The following is a 23,601-nucleotide window of genomic DNA, read 5'->3' as shown; positions in this document are numbered from 1 at the left end:
CTGCATTAGCTATGATATATTCGGATCAGATCCCCAATTTAATTAATATTACCAATATTTCGTATAACATTGGCTTCATATCTGACTACTGATTCAGCATTAACAAATTTTACAGTGTAAGTTTGGAAAATATGTAATGGTTCGTCCGAATGGTTTTTAATTTTCTGTATAATATACCTTTATCTTTTTGAAAGTCACTTGCGATTCCTTTATCAACTAGTGCATAAAACTAGTCTGCAGGTCTTTAAATTCCTATGGACAACCAATCCAAGTACCATGGTTCACATGTTCTTCCTCAGGGATAGAAATCGGTTTTGGATGGAATGTCGCTTCCTTTAATTGAATTCCAAATGAATGACAAACACCAGAGAGAAGCATCTTTAAAGAAAATATTTTATTAATCCTGAGATTAATTTTAAAAGTATGGCTCTTAATTTTGTTACTTCTGTCATCAAACGTGAACTATGTGGACATACTAATCTTGCAATCTAGACCAGTAATTATACGTTCGGTAGTCATTCAAATTTCGGTTTCCAATCAGAACTCCTCTTGGTCCTGTTTCTTCATCGTTTTCAAACATGATTATGGATGTGACGAAAATTAAAATCCGTAGTTAAACAATTTTTAAATTTCATAAAGAGCATTTTGCTATAAACGTGTACCCTTTGTCGAAGGCGTAAATGGTGCTTTTGGGTCTTAATGAATATTCTATGGAATAAAAACAGGTTATGTAAGTTCAGCCACTAAAAAATTGCACGATTCACGAGGGAAACCATTCTAAAATATAAGTTAATGTTCGAAACCTAATTTTATTGCTGGTAGTTCGTTTATCTGCATTGTTATAATCATTCCTCATTGTTTATACAGTCTTTACATATTTTGCATGTGGATGGTGAAAAAATGACAAGAAAAAGAATGAAATAGATCTAAATAAAGGTCTAAATATGGACATTATAAATAAGGAATATTATATTTTCTAAATGGGAAAATAAAGAAGTCACAAAATTGATATCACCACTCCGACTATAATCGATATTGCCACTGATCCGTTATGTTATAATGAAATATGGACTAATTGTTTTGTTTCTATCTTCTTTCTCATCAATAGAACATGTCACACTTTGATGTGTTTTAGAGCCGTACATTGTTTTAATTTCTTGGCTGTCAGTTATAAACTAAATCTGAAAGATTATATATTGGCAACAAAACACACTCAACCAACCACCAACCACTCATTTAATTTTTGTTTTTATCTTTAATCGCTGTCCACAAATGATACATTATCTATCTAAGCTCAAGAAACGTAGATAGCTGTTTTTTTGTTTCATATATATATATATATATATATATATATATATATATATATATATATATATATATATATATATATATATATATATATATATATATATATTGGTAAAATAAATACACGAAGTAAAAGAAATATTTTAATAGATATAAAGCCTGTCCATTCTGAAGTTGAACTTCAGCATATTTTAAATGATAACACTTCTTATTTTCATCACGTTGGAATTTTAATATCTGAAATTATAATATGATTACATAACTTTTTGTATAATGAATATAAATCCTGCTCGTCAAGGACATTAGAAAAGACTACCCCTCCCAACTTCACAACTTCGATAAAAATATTGGTCTTAAAATTTTAACAAAATGTATGTTTATCTTTTTAACCGCAATACATTTTGCTTTTTTTCTAATAAATACCTGGTTACAATAATAGTTTTTGACAATTTTATTTGCATAATTCCGGTATTTGCAAATCGCTTAATCGAAAAAGTTATTGTAACATGATTAATCATATCATATAGAAAATGATCAATTACGTTGTGCCAGTCAGGATGATTAATCCACATGCGCTTTATCCAAGAATTTGTTTTAGATTTTTATAAATGATGACAAATGTTTTATATGTAAGCCTTGTTCTAACACAAAAATATTTGCTGTACATTTTTATTATGAACTATAATCCACATAAATGTATTAAATATTTTTAAAATTCTTGTTATAAGTTTTGGATTTGACAACACTAAGAATAATTGCGTGAATTAAGATGAAGACACTGATTGTTGAACAATAAATGTCCCATATATAGGTAATATTTTTATTTGATTCTATTCATTTTTGAGTATCATGAATTTTCCAAATTGATTTCCACTATCTCTTCAGTGTTTGTAGATGAGGTCAACTCCTTAGGAAGAGAACTGGGAAATACAGTCTAATCTTAAAGTAGTACATATCTGTTATTGAAAATTTGATAAAGTCAATATTTTGATGCTTTTGTTTTGTTAATATTTACCTTTGGTCCCAAAAAATAATTCTACTGTATATACAGAGGCTTACAAAGAACTGTCTGATCCATGAAAAGAATGTATTCACTGTGCCAGTTTATTTTTATATCCAGTTAAACATGTACATATGCCTTTCAAGTATATTCAACATCAGAACATTAATTAAATGATTAACATTATTAAAAATTAAACGGTTAGCAACACACACGGAAGTAAAAACAAATCCCATTAGCATTTGAGATAAACACAATATACTTATTCCAAAATAATTATTAAACTCAAGCATTAAAATGACTGGAATGGTTATCCCTTGCGATGATAAAAATGCTACCAATGACTAATCAAACAGGATATTTAATCAGTAAGTGACCCAAGCCTGACGTCCAAAGACTTAGAAGAAGCATATCATCTGACACAGTAGGACACTGGCAAAATTATTCCAAAAAATAATGGAAAAAACATGCATTCACGTCGATAAAATATTGTTACGACTTTATGGTATGAAATTAACAGAAAAAAGCGAAAACCAAAAATTTTTTTTAAATTCATGAAATAATCCATTTCCATAGAATACAAAGTAAAAATTTAAAAATAGCTTACAATATTGTGAATTAAATCACAAATAGTCCTAAACGTTTGTCACAAGTCCAATAGTATAAAGGTCCAACTGAATATTAGTGGTATTCCAAATAATATGCTATATTGAATGTGCTGTTGTGTCAGTCGTCTCTAACCTGGTAATGTGCCAATAGTCTGAAATATGATGATCTGCTTAGTTTGTTGATATATCGCAGTAAAATAATTCAAACCTGTTCTTGTATCAATTCACCATAATTCCTAGTTCATCTTCAAGTCCAATAATATTATTGATGAGCAATTTGTATTTCCAGTGAACAATAATTTAAAGGATTCCACGGAAATGAAAGTCTGAACACAATAATAAGATTAATTCTGCTTGAAGATGTTAACCCAAGAATGAGTAAGTTTTAAATAAACAAAATTTGATACTTTTTACTTGACCTTGGTCTCAATAAACAATATCTGAAAATAATGTCACTTAAGGAAAATTCCATTCTAGAGGTTTCTTGGTAAAGAATCAAAACTATAAAGATGTTTATATTAATAATGATCTGAACATCTACTCCACATTAATGAATAAAAATCGGCTATATATTATATTGCTTACAAAATAAATGTTCCTGGCCAGGTACACAGTGAACTTGATTTTGACAAGGTCAAGTTGAAAATACAAATATATACAACATATAACCATGAAGAAAAAATCCAACAAGCAATATAAATTAAATATGCATAACAATATCACTAAGTGTATAAACACAGTGTAAAGCCATGGGAATAATTGCCCACCATAGCATGTTCATTTTAAAACAGTACATCTTCGAGAAATTCTTTTAAATAATTATGTTGTACGTATTTGATTATAAGCCAGTAATCACATTCCGTATTCTGAAATTTATACCACAATGATATAATTTGTAAAATAATCCATGATGCCAAATGTTGACAAAAGCAGAGGTCTGTGTCAATAATAGCTGCATACAGCTTGCGTTGATCGTCATTAGCGTAACAAACTTGTTCATGGATTAAAACTGAGGTCATGTTACGACCCACATGGTACAAAGAGCCACGCAAAGAGGATTAATTGAGAACAAAATATGACGTGTGGATATAACATACACCGAGTAAAGTTCATGTTCTGGTGATCATTGCAATTTCCATTCCGCTTATCTTAGTATTATATCAGATAATGCATTGCAAATTCGTTTTAGGGAGTGTTAACGTTAATAATTATATGTACCGAATGACCTTCATCCGAAATTTGAAAATTGTGATTTGATTGATGAATCACAAGATCGACAGAACATGACCTAGTATTGGTGACCATCGATCTCCACATCGGACTGTGAAGATCTAATTTTAATCAGATTGCTGGAAACTTTAGATCATTATCTACCCTATCTAAAGTAATCGTTACACCAACCTTAGAAATAACTGTTAGAAACGTTATTCCAGATGATTATCAGAATCACTTTGTGTTTTGTTCTCTCCCTTACAACGCATTACTCTCAGTCCTTATTTTAGTTCATCAGTAACATGCACAAATAGCAGAATACATTTGAAAGAGTAAGCAAGGCTGACCTACGCGCAATTTCACCGGACTTAAGATGTTCATAATGTATATTATCTACTCCAATTATCTTTCAACATCAGATAAGTATAGATGAAAGCTCCATTTTGCATTCACTCTTGCCTTTTTAAATCATAGTTTATGCAATCACTTTATTGTTAAGATTTTTTTGAATTTTGAAATGGGGAGGATACTTTTGCTCAAATGAATTACAGCATGAACTAATTATCCATGCAATAAACCAGTTTGCTTCTTGTTTACTGGAACAAATATCTTATATCACGCTGATTAGCATATACTCTTTGGCTATATATTCCACTGAAGTGTAACAAATGATGTGACCAGTAAGAGACTTATTAACACCAGAATAAGAACCATACCATGAGCAGGGAGGGACCTATGCAAAAAGTCAACAGTGATCAAAGAAACATTGTTGCGATCCAATATTGGAATACATCATGTTGCTTCTCGTGTTCTTTGTTTACGAATACAGATTAAAATTAAAATCTCTCATACGGATAATGATACACTACTCTGAATATATACTGTAAAGTCCGTGCAGTTTTTCTATATAATCAAAGTAGATTAACTTATATCATTGACATGGCAAGGAGACCTGAATGATGAATACAAAATTATTATAAGCTAATCTTAATAACATTCCAACTATTCGATCACCTTGTATCTGTAAAATAATAATATCATTATTGTATTTAATTAGCCACAAGATGGCCACTCCACCCGTTCCAAGGATTCTGAGTAACGGCGAAACCCGTATAACGGTCAACAGTGGCTATATACAAATAGTTAGCATCGACAGAGTCGAAGAAGTTAAGTTATTCCGAAAAATGCCACACATATCAATATATTATTTTGAAAGTATCTCAGAGAGAAAGCACTTGACATAACGCCTGTAGCATTCCACGAATTTATATTTTGATTAAACCGAACCAAACATATGTTGGACAGATATATATTCAACGGATTCTTCCCAGTAATAAACCAGTGATGTTAAATTGGTGATTAAGTTAACCAACGTCTGCAACAAACTGATTTAGGCCAAAATGGCTTCTCTAAACCAATTTCCAGATCTGAAGAGTATTATGCATGTATTCTAGCATATATAGGGCTAGAACCAGGTCGCATGCTTTTCATAATTCTTATATAAGGAGATTCTAAACCACGTTGATCAAGAAATTTGTAAATTGCATCTTGACTTACTGTAGAATGAATGTTACATATAATTTTGTGGGCACGAATTCTGAATTTTCCAAACAAATTAGTATTTTCGTGACATTTAAACAAATTGGTTATTTTTGTGATGAAAACACACACACACACACACACACACACACACACACACACACACACACATATATATATATATATATATATATATATATATATATATATATATATATATATATATATATATATATATATATATATATATATTGACGTATTATACAGCAAAACTGATTCCTACTGACACTTGTGTTATAGAGGAGACAAATATCTACAACAAACACTAGTAAGATAACGTAAACGAAAAGATAACTAAGAAAGTAAGACGTATTAAGTGTCACATGAAACATAACATAGGATCATAACCTGAAAAAGTAAATACAGAATAAAATAGCTTTGTAATCCGGCATTTTACATTTGTCTTCTTTTTATTTCTCTATAAGACATATATTAGATTATAGAGGTTACTAATAAACTTTTGTACTTTGCAGTACTGAATTAGAAGGTATTGGTTTTCTACAGAAATTATGTTTATTACTGCAGGAGGAGGGGACTTCTGCCTTTTTTATGACCTTCACTTTACCAATGAATAATATGTATCTCTTTTGAAAAAACAGCGAGTATTGCCAATAACATATTTGAGCAAAGGATGTTTTTGATATAGTTATGTTGTTTTTGATATAGTTATGTTGTTTTTGATACAGTCATGTTGTTTTTGATATAGTTATGGTGTTTTTGATATAGTTATGTTGTTTTTGATATAGGTATGTTGTTTTTGATATAGGTATGTTGCTTTTGATATAGTCATGCTGTTTTTGATATAGTTATGTTGTTTTTGATATAGTTATGTTGTTTTTGATATAGTCATGTTGTTTTGATATAGTTATGTTGTGTTTGATATAGTTATGTTGTGTTTGATATATGTTGTTTTTGATATAGTTATGTTGTTTTTGATATAGGTATGTTGTTTTCGATATAGTTATTTTTTTAAAATTATATAGTTATATTGTTTCTTTTCGTTTTTTCTCTTTGTTTTTATATTTTATTCAGGTATAAGACGGAGAGAAATGATGAAGTTGTTTCTTTTGTATAGGTAAAGAATTGATGTATTTTTGCACATATGAAAATATATTTTTACAATCATGAGTTACTAATAGTTCTGTGTGTGGCTCGACATAATTATGTTTACGCTACTTGGTCAGGAGTTCACACAGTTTTAAGTTAAGAAACAATAAGAAAATAAGACAAAGTAAACTTCGAAGAAGTTTCAACCGATCATAAGAAAAATGGATAGAGTAGGGGGAGAAACCAACAAGATATGTGACAAAAATTACAACAAATAATATTAGGAATGAAAATGAAATTATAACAAATCAATTTACATTTCTTAAAGAAGTAGAAAAACTTTTATGAAGGACTATATGAGGCTGGGCAGAAATTCAAATGATCTTTTTTGATACTATAACATTCCTAAGTTAGATCAGGATCAGTCTTCAAAATTAGACGGGGAAAATTACCACAAAAGAAGCTTTAGATTGTCTAAGAAATATGAAACATAGCAAAAGTCTTGGATCGGATGGTTTCATGGCCGAATTTTAAAAAAATTTCTATATCGATATTGGAGAATTTGTAGTCATGGCAATTAAAGAAGCATATGACGCTGGGTATGTTTTAAAAATGTTTTGCGACTGGGAATTATAACTTGTATACTAGAGAAGATAAACCAAAATAATATGACAAACTGACGCCCAATATTATTACTAAATGTGGTCTACAAAGTATTATCAGTATATATTGCCAACATAATGAAATCAGTACTACACGATATAATATCTGATGAACAAACTGGTTTTGTCATGGAAAGATATATTTGGTGAAAATACAATATTATTTATGATATGATATAATGTATATTGCTGAAAAATTACATATTTCTGCTATCTTATCATTACCTGATTTTTGAAAAAGCTTTTGATTCCATCTCATGGAAATTCAACCCTAATGTCTTAGCTTTTTATAATTTTGGGCCGCTGATAAGACAGTGGGTAAAATTTTGTTTTTGTAATATCTATTCAGGAGTGCGTGAAAATTGCATTATATATATATATATATATATATATATATATATATATATATATATATATATATATATATATATATATATATATATATATATATATATATATATGTAAACAATATTTTCAGAGGATGTAGACAGGGTAACCCACTATCGCCATATCCCTTACTAATGAAGAATTATTCTTCTCCGTCACTAAGATGCAAAGAATTTTAAAAATTACTTTTGAGCTAGAATGTTTCACCCACTTGTGAAAAGATGGCAAAGAATTTTAGCTTTCCACGTGATCTCTGGGCAAATATATATTCCAAAGTATTCAAAGTTACAATGGTTTCAATATTGTGTTATACACAGAATACTTTAGATGAATACTGTTTTGCATAAAATACATCCTAATGATACTGATAAATGTACATTTTGCAATGGCGCATCAGAAACAACGATGCTTTTGTTTTGGGAATATAGTACGATTAATAGATTATGAAGTAATGTATTTCAGTGGATTCGAGATGCACTATACTACTTACTCGAAACGTCAACATTTTATTTGGAGAAATAGTTGTTGAGAGTTTGAAAAGAAAAGTTTACATTTCATTCTTCGACTTACTAGGTACTTACATACACATACAAGATAAAAAGTAACATACCTACATTAAATGGTCTTAAAAGCTTCTTTAAAAAATATTATGTATTAGAAAATACGTTGCAGCCAAAGCTGACAGAAACAAAGTTTGATGAAAATTTGGGAACAGTGGGGAATAATGCATCTTTCCAAGTATATATATGGTTTTGTAATATACACTTTATACACAAACTTACAGATATGTATAGAAAAGTTGCACAACCATTAGCTCAATACTCTCTCTCTCTCTCTCTCTCTCTCTCTCTCTCTACAATGCTGTACCGTACTGTGATGTGATGTATTGTATTGTATTGTTTAGAATTGTATTGTATTTTATTCTATTGTATTGTATATCAATAAAAACAATAAGAAATAGTATTATCATTATCAACAAATGCAAGATCATTGCCAACTTTAGTACTATCTATCCTGATGCGTTCGTCATTGTGACTTGAAGAATTGACATGAATACTTGACCAACCATGACCATCATATCGACTTAAACTATGAGTGGCACATTTCAAACTGACCCTTTGATAGCATTGTTAGATATTATACTTGGCAATATTTTTTGATTATTTTTCTGCGACAGAGTGAATTTTGTAAGATGTTCTTGGAACACAGAACGGAAGGAATGTGACAGCTGTCAGAGTGACACGAACCCATTTTAGGTTGATGTATGTGATTATGGATCGTGTTGTATCCGTGGAAGGGAGCAAGGATGCGATACACTAATGCACTGGTGTAGACATGATTGATTTTTCATGACGTTCCGTTGATAATTGTGCCAGGCGCATTGGTCAAGATGAGGTGTATTAGGTTCAAGTATCGAAAAATGCCTAGGGTTAAAATGTTGCAGAAACAGCATTTTGTATTTGTTGAAATATTTGTCATAAGGTAAAATATGGTAGAGATTAGTTTATTAAGGGAAGCGCGAAATTTACGGAAAATTTTCAAAACCTGTGTGTTTGTGTATTAATTTTGTTGGTTGACAATTAGGGTGTGTTTACATGCCATGTTTCCTTCTTACGCCGAAAATTTAGTCATAGGTTTGCGTAAGGCGAAGGTCTTGGTAACAGGGGCAGGCGTAACCCCTCGTAACGATTGTCCAAGGGATATGTATTGGATGTCTTGAGATAAAATTCTGTATTGAGGGAAAAGAGAGGAAGGGAGACAGATCAAATCGGGAAATGACAAGAAATACGATATTGCGCTTAATGACAAGTAAGAGGCTGGATGCTATAGAGGGGGCATCGTAGGCAGCAGCAAAAGGGAGCCAGAGGGATAAATCGACCCTAACCTACTACCGGTGCTGAATCTGGAGCAAACCGCAACCAAATCATCAGGTTATACAGTCATGCTGGACAATCAAGTTCGAACGCTCACTCAATTATATGATGAAATTTGTCCTATCTGAGTAAATGGAACTGCTACGTGCATTTTTAAATATTATTGGTAATTATTTTCTAGAGTAAGTGTATCCTTCAAGTGTCTTGTATAATTTTATTTGTTTATCCAGTTGATTAAATTGTTTTATTTTTTTTTATACGGGACTAATGTTGTTCTATATTTATCTGCTCAGTTCTCAATTTATTCCAACCATTAATTTCAAATTTTTATTATTCACTAGACTGGCGGTAACATCGTCCCCTAGATAATGACGACGACCACCACCCTCCCACATAAAAGCAACTGGGTACATATTGTTTTCAATGCGGCTGGGTGAGGAGGATCGTCAATAAATAGCAAGTTGGACAAAGGAAAAGATAATGGATTTGATGTCTTATTAGCATCAGTGAATATTCGAATCCTGTCTGAAGATATGCAACGAATTTGAAAATTTGGCATTCGTTTCAGCTCTTTTATCCACCCGTTACAGTCGACCATTGTCCCCATGTGAATGTGAAAACCAGCCGGACATGAGCAAACCTATTGTACAGCGTTAGATATTGTGCTTGAAACGTTTCTGTTAGAAGTGATTATCCTTGTCACAATCTCTGTACTTAGTCATATGCTTGCTTCTGTCTATCATCTCATGTTTTAATAACTATTTCGTGCAGACATCGTGATTATGCATGTTTGATTACATATTATGGTAACTTACATATAATGCAGCTCTAAAATCTTTCAAAAGGATCTACGTTTGATATACCTCGCATGATCACGGCAAATGGGAGACATTTAATTGAAACCGTCTGTCATGATAGGTGTGCTAATTTTTGAGCGTCATTCAGCATTTTGTCTTCCACCTCGCCAAGAGACAAATTAGGACTCGAGTGATACATTGACATGCAGAGAGCGCAACTATGAACGAGTTTCCGGTTTAAATGATGATGTCTTCCATAATTAAATGAAGAAGTTTGAAGCTTTGAAACTGGTGATCACAGAAGTGCAAGGCCTTTTTCCTTTCAGGACGGAATACACAGAACAGTTGACACACTTTTGTCACTAGAATTTACAAAATGATTTGTCAATCAATACTAATTATATTATTTCTTCAGAAGTAGTAACAAATTTATTGTGTAGGAGAGCCCTTATTGAAACGTGCGATACAATAAGTGTGGATTTTGATATTATTTTCACCCGTAGCCTTTTCTCTGAAACTGACACTATCCTATGATTGTGATATTTATTATTTATGTCAAAGAAAAAAGACAACGTTGATGATGACGAAGACTGTAGCGAGCGTGACAACGCTGAATAATGCTCAGTATGAAGCATACCTTTAACAATGAGTTCAGAACATAATAGGCTATCTAGCAGTATGTGGAGCGGGTCTAGAAATGCGCAGATACGATTGCATTTTTTTAAACTCAAACAGCACTATACAGAAGCCTACACAAGTGAAAGTATACATTCTAAATATAAAATTGCACATAAAAGCATTATATTCATTCAAAGTTTACCAACTTCATCTGTTCTGTAATTTACGTCTGTAAAAAATGTGATGCAAATAATTGAATGTCGAATGAGCCAAATGTAGCCAAAATATGTTTCATATTAGATAGAGCCCGACATTCGTACCATTGCCAAAATCATTTGTGCAATAAATGCAAAATATTGACTGCTGGGCCCTAGTTCGAGGGTATTTTATGTCTAAAATGATTTCTTCTCCAGCATGAAGTTGGTAGCGAAATCGTTTCTAACAATAATGTAATATTACATTTACAAATACATATAAATTCTTGGTAAAATTTTAACAATCCATTCAACCTTATATTTCACAACTGCAAATTGAAAAAAAAAATGTCCTCAACGTCCTCCGACAACAATTTAATGCATTATGGTGCTAGAACAAAAAGACTTTCAAATGTAATAAAATGTATTTGTCTCTTGCTTGTAAGGAAAATCAGAACTCTAAAAATGAGCAGGTCCGATTACTTTCCCATGCATTTTGGAGATCATTTATATCGATTTTAAAGTACGGAATGCATACACTTACTCCAGAAAAAGCTACGTATTATAGCAAACGGACTCACCCTTTTGCTCTGCAGTTGCGAGAAGTTGCGGTAGAGTAGAACTCACTTTGCCTGCTTTCAGAGTTCACGGCCTTACCAACAATAATATATGTTTCGACCTACACACGTAAGCATGAAGGAATTTACTAACATAAGCGATTTTTTGTATGTAGCATTTATTGTCTAATGTTGCTTAACTAATTAACATAGAATATACGATGGATGGATCACTGTAATACATTACTGCAATGTAACACATTTAGCTATTAAACATTTTCAGCGTTTATAAGTTTAACAAATTGAGTTTTAACAATAACAATCGGATTTTACGAAAAATCCTAGAAAATGAATCGTAACAGTAATACTGCCTGTAGTGCCTAGCTCAGTCGAATGTTTTCAAGACAATTCGACTGTTAACCCGTGATAGATCCGACTGAGTGTCTTTCGGCGGGGTGCTGAATGTTATATTTTCCTCTTGTCTGATTCATATTTATAATTTTGGCATATGTTTTAGTATATAAATCTGAGACCATGTAAAATATATAGTAAATCAAACATGTATATACGGAATACCACCAATGCTTACTACATGAGTGCACTCCAAGATTTAAAAAGCAACGGGTTGTTTAGCATTAAACATCCTTTGACCAGAGAATATAAAAACACAATGATTTCACGAGGATCTAGCTTACGCAAGATGTTTTACTTTCTACGTATCAAACATTTATGGATAATATGCTCGCATCGGTTCTGCATTTCTTATTTCCATATAACTTTACATAGGCTTTTAAACATAATTTGACCATAAAAAGAAATGAACTAGTCTGCCATTCAAACGTTGTTCAATTAGCCAGACATAGCCAAGGAGTTGAAAATATAATTATGACCCCTAGAATACGCTTAAGGCCGCTTAAAATACAAAGGAAGTGTCACGTGCATCTTTATTAGACAATGTCTTCATTTTTATATTGTTCTAATGACAGTCTTTGTGTCTGATAAACATTTGTGTGGTTTCAATACTTGCACACCTGTCTAGGCGTAAAATGGAAAGAAGAAAAAATGAAACTATTTATGTTGATAATACAAGCATTAAAGCTTTCCGTTAAAACAGTGATCAGTTTAGATTCACGTTTGTTTGTTTTTTACCCTGTTCAATATACTGGAGTTGATACTTTTCTTAACCAATCCCCCATCCCAACTCCGAGCTTCCATCTAACTGCAAAAGTTTCGTACTCCAACAAATTCGTTTATACCAAAACTAAAACAGCTTTAATACTTTTCAATAAGCATCTCGTTTTTCATCCTTTGAATCCTGCCTCTTGTCAGCCGTCCATCACCCACGTTGTGAAAGGACAATCAAGTATTATCTTATACGAAACTGCAGTGATATGCTGCCTCTTAACTGTGCAAAGATATATTGGTATAGCAGTATAATGTGGCTTGCTGTGCTGTTCTGGCAATAGGTACTGCAATACCGTTTTCTGTACCGCAATTTCGTCTTGCTTTCACCAAACAAAACTCTGTATACCTTACAATTTTTCAAATTTAATTCAAGTGCCTTATTTTCTTTATTTGCTAGATGCATGCTTAGTATTGGATTGTAAGAGGATGTAAAACGAAATGCACAGTACCATAATTCGGGCAAAGCTTAATTGGGGTGAGTGGGTTGGCAAGTTAAGACCAAGGGGTATTTTTCCAGTTATGAATAATAATTTCTGAACTTCACGTTGCCTCCGATATTTAAGTCCTGTTCGTAATGACACTAAATGAACAGTACTCAAGAGGCTGAGTTCGTAAAAAACAAATTTCTCTAAAAAAATATTTTGGTATCCGATGCCCGGAATGTACATACATCAAAGCATGCAACATCTGCTGTTGTGATTGATATTTTAGCTTCAAAGCTTACAAAAGGAGAGCTAAACGTATGAAAAAAACACACGCCGCATCTGATGGTTTTCTTGTGAAACCAAAGTGCTTACGTTACGTTAACTTCTTTTTCTTGTCGCCAAATATTGACTCATTTTTCAAGTTAGTTAACAGACGTGTAAGGATGCAAATTTCTATCGATCTATAAAGGGCACCTTATTTTGGGTTAGAGGACAATTAATTAGATTTATGGGGACAGGTGATTGTTAAATCGCTATACTGCAATGATTTCTAAATTCTGTGACGGAAGAGGAAGTGATTCTTAATTAAGCCTTCGCTTATTTAACCGTTAGACGACTAGAAAGGGAAAAGGTTAACTTCGAATATATATCGGAACTGTCAGATTTGAAATTTTACAGATCTTTTGTTTTGGGAATTATATAAGTCGTGCTGATCGCAATTTTGGCTGCTAGTTATAAAAGGCGGTAAATATATTTAATCCTGATTGGTTACGCTAAAAAAGAGGCGTGGTTCCCACACGGAAAATGCGTGAGGATTAAATTGCCTCATCGAAAAAATTTTGTCATGCTGCAATTATGCTGCTAGATTAAAAATATAAGGGACTCCAAAACTGAATTTGTAGGAAATTATCTCGTAAAAAATTGGTCAAAGGGACCTGATGTCTAAAAAGTCAACGGACATAATATTGGTGGTAGAAGCGAACAAATCTTGAAAGCACAAGGTATTCGCGTCAATTTCATGTAGTTCTTTGATACCAATACAATGATTTGCTTGAATTGAATTGTTTATGTTTGCAAGCATTTCGTCGTTTAAAATCGTAGATCAATATTCTTGATATGCTTATAATTGTGGTGAGTTAAGATATCTAAATCCGTACAATGATCTTCTTTCTATACGTTTGACGAATTGTTTGAATTTATCGTCTTGATTGTTATAGAACTCTAAGAATTTGATGCCTTACTTTAGTTGATATGAGTTACGAGAATCCATTCGAATTCGCCGATCTTAGATGATTTCGTGTATGCTAAAGATTTAAATGTGTGTATTCGCTGAAAACAACGTAGTTAATCCGTCTAATGAATTTCATTCAATCATTTGTGTAACTGAGACGAGAACGGAACTGTTACGTCTCGTGTAATATTAATGGGAATCAGTAATGAAATAGCCATTAGGAAGTACATTAATATTGTGAAACTAGGCTTGTTGATGGTCTGCCATGTTTAGCTTGACCAGACAGTGTTTGGTCTGTTCGAATTCCGATAGAACGATATCTGACATAACGAGAGGGTAGCAATATGTTTCCAGTAGGACAACTGACAGAATATTTAAGTTGCTTTTGTTTATTTGATAAGGGGAAATAGCTCAAATGAAGTATCTACTTACGTATCCACCTACCCACACAAAGTCTGATTGTCGAAAACAGGCGCGAGATAGTAGAGTTTGGAGAAGGAAAAGAAAAGTACGAAAGGGCCTAGAAGAACAACCACAGGAAGTTGGAGTGAACCGGAATAAGCAGGCTATCAAGCTGTACAAGGCAATGACTTCAGACGTTCACTCGATTGTATGATGAACTAATTATATCATTTAAACATATCGGCTATTTATATAAATATATTTGTGTTTGAAATTCGGTGAAAGATTTATTCCAAAATGAAGTGTATCTTCCTAATGTAATGTATTATCCCAGTTGTTTATGTAATTGATTCAGTTTTTACTTTTCATGTACGGGGGCTCGTATCATTCTGTTCTATATATCTTCTCAGATCTCTATTTATTCCATCTATAATTTCACACTTCATTTTAATATTTACTCGATCCAGGCAACAATACCGAGGGCGATCACTCTGTAGATAACGATATCCATATGAATCGGGCACCTTGTAAAAAGGTACAACCTCACAATACCACACCACCAGTAGCAACCACTACAAGACGTGTAGACCCGGGTTTTGATTTTCAGAAATTTATGTTTTTTAAAATATGGATTTTGAAATTATTTCCAATAAAAAGGAAAAAGTTCAGTGTTTTTCGATTTGAAGGAAAGGATGAGTAGTTGCAAAATTGAAAAAGGTATTGCCGTATGCACGAGGCGCAATACTGAAGTACGTTATGGTGATGAAACGGACAATTTAAGTACCCATAACATTTGACACCACAAGATGACAGGGTTGGCAGAATCTGCAGCTGGGCCATCCAGTTGCACTAGCTAGACCCTGGTGAAAAGTGACAACGACTATTCCGGCCATGTTTGCAGTTGCATCTATATCTTTCTATAATAACACAGGTGATTGGCATACAAACATAACAACTCCCAACGCTAGATTTATTGTAAATGATCTGTGTAGTTGCAAACGATGGTTTCAAAGAAAGGGTTAAGGTTTTGAATCCTCGACATGATCAGCAAGAATCCTCCCTTATTGACGGGCAATGTTCTTAATATGGCTGTGGCTGCTTCGGAGTCCGGATGCAACGCTCACGCTGTTTTGCTCACACTCTAAATCTAGCATTATGCAAACGTTAAATATCAACGACGTGTCCAGAATTCTTGATCGTATTAGAAGCATTGTGTCATTTTTTTCCACAGGAACACTACTGCTGCTGCTGTATTTGAACTCCAAACAAAATTACTCGGACCTAAAAACTGAAAACTCATTCAAGACGTGTGCGTCAAGCAATTGTATAAATCCCTTTGTTATTTATTAAATACATGTACCCTTGTTTCATTTTCCGTGTACAAAGATGCCCGACAGTGATTATGTATATTGTACAATATTTCGAAACAGTCAGTTCCGTTCATCCTATGCCACAAGTACGAAGTGCTTTCGATGGGGAAAATCGAGATTCATCAAGTGTACAGATGATGTAGGGCTGTGTGTAAATACCCCACCGTAGGACGAAAACATTACACTACGGAATCGTCTTGCCATTGAGCAGTCTACGTAAGCACTTGCGGATCTCCAGCAATAGAGGTATGTGAGTTATTTATTAATTTTCCTATGTATATTATAGGTTATAACTATTGTACTACCACGTTTATTTTTGTATATATTCTATGTAACTCCGGCTTGCGTAGTATAATGCAAATATGTATATTCGTGTATGTGACTTAACGTGAGATATATATTAGCAATAAGGCTTCGTTTTATTAAGAAACGTTTAGTACCATAGGATTCTTATCGAACATAGGTAGGTTCACTTTTGAACCTGTGTATTGCTTTGTAATGATGTGCCGATAATTTTACCTTTGTTAACGTCATTACGTGTTATCGCATATGCCAGTGTCATTTTTAGTACTCAGTGTTAGATTTATTTTCACCTGATCAGAATTGACCATAGCAGCTGTAGAGCTGACCATAAAGCAGCTGTAGAGCTGACCATATTGATCAGAGTTGACGGGGTAGTAGCTGTAGCGCTGACCATAAAGCTGACCATAGCAGCTGTAGAGCTGATTGAACAGTGTTTTGCTGGCTGAGTAGCAGGTGATCGGACATTGCTGACCGATTGGTAGGCGCTGATTTCATGCTTGACCAAGTGATTGAATGGTGGTCGGTGATTACCTGTAAAGCTGACTGTTTGATTGACCATTGTGACTGGCAGCCAAGTATTCTAGTGATGGAGTGTATAGTGTAATCTTTTAGCCGCGGGCTAATTGTAGGGTTTGGTATGCTCAGTGTTTTGGGACTGTAAAGATATATTGTAGGATATCTGTCAAACTTTTATATCATTTTACTATCTGAGTAAAGTACTTCATTTTTTACTGAGTTAATAAGTTATTTTTACTATATGAGTAAAGTACATCATTTTTACTTTTTGAGTAAATCACATCATTCTTTTCGTCGTGTGAAATTACTGTGAATCATTTACCTTTGTCCTTATACTATCTAAGGTCTTTTACTTGTATTCACATTTATGTTACATTATTAGATTGGTGCGGCTTGTGTTAATTCGTCCAATCTTTGGATCTTATACACGCACGTATTAATCGTAATTCTTCTTTTTTCATTCGAGTCATTCATCAATAATCATTGTATTTGTATCAACCATCATTTGTGTTTCGTTTTAAATCTGACCCCAACCCGGTTATCTTGTTAAAGTGTGCACCAGGTGGAACTCAGATGTATATATGGTTGAAAGGCTCTTGGAATTACAGGCTGTTGTTTATTTTACTTTATTTACTAAGAAAGTGTTAGACATATGAATAAGCAGGATTTCTGAAGGGAGGCCAACTATTATATTCTCGATTTAAGTGCGTTTGTTTGACAAAACAGAAAACGTTCATTGAAACAGAAATCGCTGATTTAGACCCAGTTTGTGCAGTTACTTAATATAGGGCAAATAAAGCTCTCGAGAATGATGCTGATGAGGAAAACATCCCTTTAACTGACATATGTAATGGTCAGACTTTTGATAAGGTCAAATTTGCTCCTGGTGTGGATCATTCAAAATGTATTGACCACATTAAACCTATTTCGACTGCTCATTCTCTTTATTCTATTCAGGATTACAAAGGACAACCACTTGTCGTATAACAGGAAAAGCATCATGTTATATCATGTTATATCATGTTATATCATGTTTATTTCGGAGGGTCTTCAGCGAAACTGAAGCCACAAAAGCTCCCGCTCGATATTTTCTTAAAAATGGGGTCCTTATAAGAAAATGGAGACTACCCGAGGTACCCATAAGGGACAAGTGATCCGTGAGCTATCAGAGAGTCGTATAGATAGGAAATTCTTAGTCTATCCCATGTAACTGCTTTGGCTGGTCATTTAGTGGTCACTGTGACTTCTCACAATATCTTGAATCGTTTTATTGACCAAACATTTTAAAGTGATGTTTGTAAATAATTTATCACAGTTGTCAAATGGTAGGAAAACCCAAGCCGAATACACCTAAGGCTCATCTGCAACCTCTTCTTGCATTTGACGAACCAAATAGCAGAATAATGGTAGAATGTGTTTTGCCTTACCTAAGACAAAGTTAGGCAACTTGTTGACTATAATGTGCGCGTCTACAAGATTGGGGAACATCAAAACTAACACCATAGTAAAAGCTTTAATAAAAATGTTTTTATACCAGTTTGTCCTTCCCTAGACAGTCCAATCGGATCATTGTTCAAATTTTATGCCTGGAATTTTCCTAATAGTTATGCATCAGTTATGCATCCAGTAGCTCAAGTCTTATGCCAATCACCCTCAGAACAAAGGGGCGTTAGAATGATTTCATCAAACTGAAAAATAAGATTCGTTCAGTTTGTTTTGATACCGAAAAAGATTGGGACGAAGGTGTTCAATTACTGTTGTTTGCTAATAGGGAATCAGGTCAAGAATCATTAGGATTTAGTCCCTTTGAACTAGTTTTCGGACATTTTTCCGTGGACCATTTAAGTTGTTAAAAGAAAACTCTCAGATGAAGATGCAAAAATTAATCTTCTCGACTATATTTATGATTATAAATATAAATTGTCAAAGGCACGTGCAATCACAAGAACTAATTAGCACTCTACCTAGTCAAAAATGAAATTAAGGTATGACATAAATGCAAAGGAAAGAAATTTTCAGTCTGGTGATAGAGTTCTGGCCCTCTTGCCTTTACCTCCACACCCTCATTAGACTATATATTATGGTCCATACGCAGTTGAAAAGAAAGTAAATGATTCAAATTATACCATTATTACTCTTGAGTGGCGAATGCAGAAACAAGTTTCCATATAAATATGTTAAAGAAGTATGTTGATAGAAATAGCCATGTTAATCATGAACTCGATTTAGTTGTACCTGTCCAAACAGCGAGGAATTAAGCAATGGAATGTAATCGGACTGTAATGACTTTGGTGTAACCTAACTTCGGAATTTAGAAATTATGAATCATCTTGACTATAACGTTTCAAATCTGCAGCAACATGGAAAGAATGAATTAACACAGGAATGTTTGAGAAAGAAATTTAGTATTTGCTGGAGAATGATTTCATAGAACGGAATAAAAATGACTGTAGTTCACCATGAATTCTTGTACCGAATCCTTATAATACTGTCCGCATGTGCATATATTATGGAAAATTGAATAGTGTGACTAAAACAGATTCATTTTCATTGTCAACAATCGAAGACAGCATTAAAAAAATTGAAAATGCAAACTTTGTCACCAAATTTTACCTTTTGAAAGGATTTTGGCAAATTTCACTAACGGAAAGGGCGAAGGAAATTTCGGCATTCGTAACTCCAGATGGACTTTTTCATTATAAAGTGATGCCGTTTGGGATGAAAAGTTCGCTTTGTACTTTTCAACGTTTGATGCACATACCTACATCTGGTCTAGATTAATATGATGCTTACTTCGCTGATGCCATCTTGACGATTCGGAGATTATTTTCGATAGATTCAGTGATGTAAATTTGACAATTAATTTATCAAAAAGTGAGTTTTGCCATAATTTAAATTATGTAACATTTATAGGACATATTGAGGGACACGGACAAATTAAACTTATAAATGCTAAAGTTAGGGCAATCTCTGAATTCCCTGTGCCTATCAGCAAAAGCGACTGATGCGAATTTTAGGTATGGCCTGATATTATCGGAAGTTTAGTCCAAATTTTCCATGAAAATCAAGTCTCTTTTGTATGAAAATGTCCGGAGGTGTTTGATTTGTTAAAGTCCATACCTTTTAAAGGATTCTGGCAAATTCCATTGTAGCAAAGGGCAAAGGAAATTTCGGCATTTGTGACTCCAGATAGATTTTATCAAAATAAAGTGATTCCATTTGGGATGAAACGCCATGTACTTTTCAACGTTTAATGAACATGATTCCATATGGTCCGATAACTGTGATCCATGACGTCATCATCTATAACGAGACCTGGAAAGATCAATTAGAGACAATTCGGAAATTCTTTGACAGACTCAATGATGCAAGTTTGACAATCAATTTATCCAAAAGTGAGTTTTGTCGTGCGTGTGTAACATTTCTGGGACACATCGTGGGACATGGACAAGTTAAACCTATAGATGCTAAGGTCAATGCTATCTCGGAATTACCATTGCCTATCAGTAAATAGCAACTGATGTAATTTTTGGGCATGGCTGTATACTATCAGAAATTTTGTTCCAATTTATCCAAAGTTGCTGAACCCCTGACAAATGTATTGGGTAAGAAAACTTTTGATAACTTAAAGTCTATACTTATGCGTGCACCAGTTTTTTCAGCTCCAAATTTCAGTCACTCATTTAAAATGTCTGTTGATGTAAGTCACGGGGTATTACATTATTGATTCAAAAATACAAATATAGTTTAGATCATCCAGTGTGCTATATTACTAAGAAAGTAAATAAGCACAAAGAAATTATTTCACAATGGAGAAGGACTGTTTGGCATAGATACTGGCTTTGCTACGACCTTTCAGGCGTACATTAGAGCCCTTTGCCAATTATTTTATTTAGTGATCACAACCTCCTTACTTACATTGGTAAGAGGAATAAAGACAATAAATCAGACATTATTAAGGTTGAGTTTAATGTCGCAGGAATATTAAGAAGGTGAACTATTGATATCATGCACATCGAGGAAAGGGACAATTTAATAGCAGATGCATTTTCACGTCGATATAAATATTATATTGTTTCATGTATACTTTGTGCCATTCATAAGATTTCATCTGATATAAATTTGTATCATATGTTCATTTGACTAATAGTAAAAGAAACCTTTATTGCATAAATCTTTCTTTTTCTTTATGAGAGAGGTGTTAAATACATTTAATGTGCATTAGTGTTTACTTAGTATATGCTGTGGGTGATGTAAAATTTCACGGCTGACTTGTTAAAAAAACAAGTTTATTGTCCACCTGACCAGATTGATTGAATTGTTTATTCTGTAAACAACTAATACATAGCTGATATTTTCTCTCTGACTGTGGGTGTAATATTAGGATCATTATCAACAGAAGTAAACATATTTATCTTGGTCTGAGTCAAGGACAGTGTGTTTAGCATGTTCTTTATTATAATTTAAGCAGCAGACCTTCTAGCTGTAACTGCGATTTTCATAGAAAGAAAAGTTTGGGTCTCATGGAGATTATCGTACTGAGTCTTAGTTTCTTAAATAACCTTGTTCACTGGAAAAATCATTTTTATTTTTGTATTTAGACCCTGATTTGGGTGAAATTAATTAGTATTGTCTGTAAATACAAAGTGCTCTATAATATTCTGAGAAAGAGACATTAACTGGGAATTATAGTGAAATCAAAGAAGGAGACCTTGGATCAGATTATTGCAATGAACAAAAGACTGTTGGTTCATCAATGTAATTCAGGTCATTGGCTCATTAGTCCATTAGAGACTACCGGCCACTACAGGCAAATCAACACGTTCAGCGTCGGATTCAAAATTTTAATTTCCACTTAAGTTTATTTAGGACTTGTATTAAAAGTTCTCTCATTATTTGGGATTTAATTCGCAATACCGAAGTTCTTTTTACTTTCTCACTTTGTATTTTCGGGAAATAATTTTTTGTTAATTTTACAAGCTTGTTGCTTCTAATTCTTTTCTAGTACTTATTTTAAGACCATATAATCCTACTAGCGGCTATACTTATTCTCATCGCTAATTAAGACACAAATTTCAAGATGAAACAGGCTTGACTTTACATCTAAGAACATGAAGGGTGCTATAAATAGCTTGGCGTACAAGACTTTGCCAATGAAACCAATGCAATAGTTCTTTCTATAATTTTCCTTTTTCGCTTGATTTTCTTCCGGAAGAAAGATGTACTTTATTCTAATACTTTTTGAACTCTACAGCGGACATGGAAAAATAAGGTAATGTGAAATGATTTATTTTTACGCTTTTTAAATTATACAAACACTAGTATATCGTAAGTACTCTTCTTCATTAATATATTTGAGCCGCTGGAAATCGCAAGTAACTTTCTCACTGTGGTTAAATTACCAGCTGGACATCGATGACATAACCAGAATAAGCTATACCTTGTCCAACCGTTGCTTCCTGGCTGCCAATATATCCAGCTTGCATAATTACTTATAGGTTTGCCGTCAAAATAAAAAACAATTCATCAGGCAATATACGTTTATACTATTAATATAGGAGTGGTTTTGATCAATACATGCCATGCTCTTCGTGAACAGATGGTTCTGTTAGATCTCTTTTAAAATAATATTCTTAGTGCTATGTCATGAGATAAAATAATACTTTTTCTTTATGACTTTATCAATACAAGATGCATTGTAAGAAAGAAAGCACAGCACTTTTGTTTGAACTTCACTAAAAGATAAAATGTACCTAAATAATGCCAAAAGAATAATCAAAATCCAATATTTGTATTATAAATATTATTTAAGTCATATACATGTTTCCTTTCTATTTCAGTTACGTTTCACAAAAATAGCATTGATTCTAGTATTTTACAATGGAGGTTCACTGCTGTAATAGACGCAGTGTATACTAGATTCTGCTGTTTTACGACGGAGATTTACTACTGTACTAGATGCAGTGTATAATGCATGTCCTATACCGGATTCATTTTAGTTAAGACAGAAGTTAGCGTAGATTCTTAATATTAAACATATTACATTGTAGGTGATCTATCTATCTATCTATTCTATCTATTCTATCTATCTATTCTATCTATCTATTCTATCTATCTATTCTATCTATCTATTCATCTATTGCACCAGTCGCAAGTAGCTATCGCGGACATAAAAGCAGACCTGCACAATTTTAAAATTGCAATGCTATAAATTTATTTGTTATATTTTTTACGATCTAGTCAGCGATAGTAGCGCTTTATTTGGCGTTCTTCGTGCACAGTTGTTGAAATATTTCTGTGAAATGCTTC

This window comes from Sinohyriopsis cumingii, chromosome 16 (assembly GCF_028554795.1).
Source record: "Sinohyriopsis cumingii isolate HCF-2022 chromosome 16, ASM2855479v2, whole genome shotgun sequence".
Classification (NCBI taxonomy): domain Eukaryota; kingdom Metazoa; phylum Mollusca; class Bivalvia; order Unionida; family Unionidae; genus Sinohyriopsis; species Sinohyriopsis cumingii.
This window is presented reverse-complemented; position numbering follows the sequence as displayed.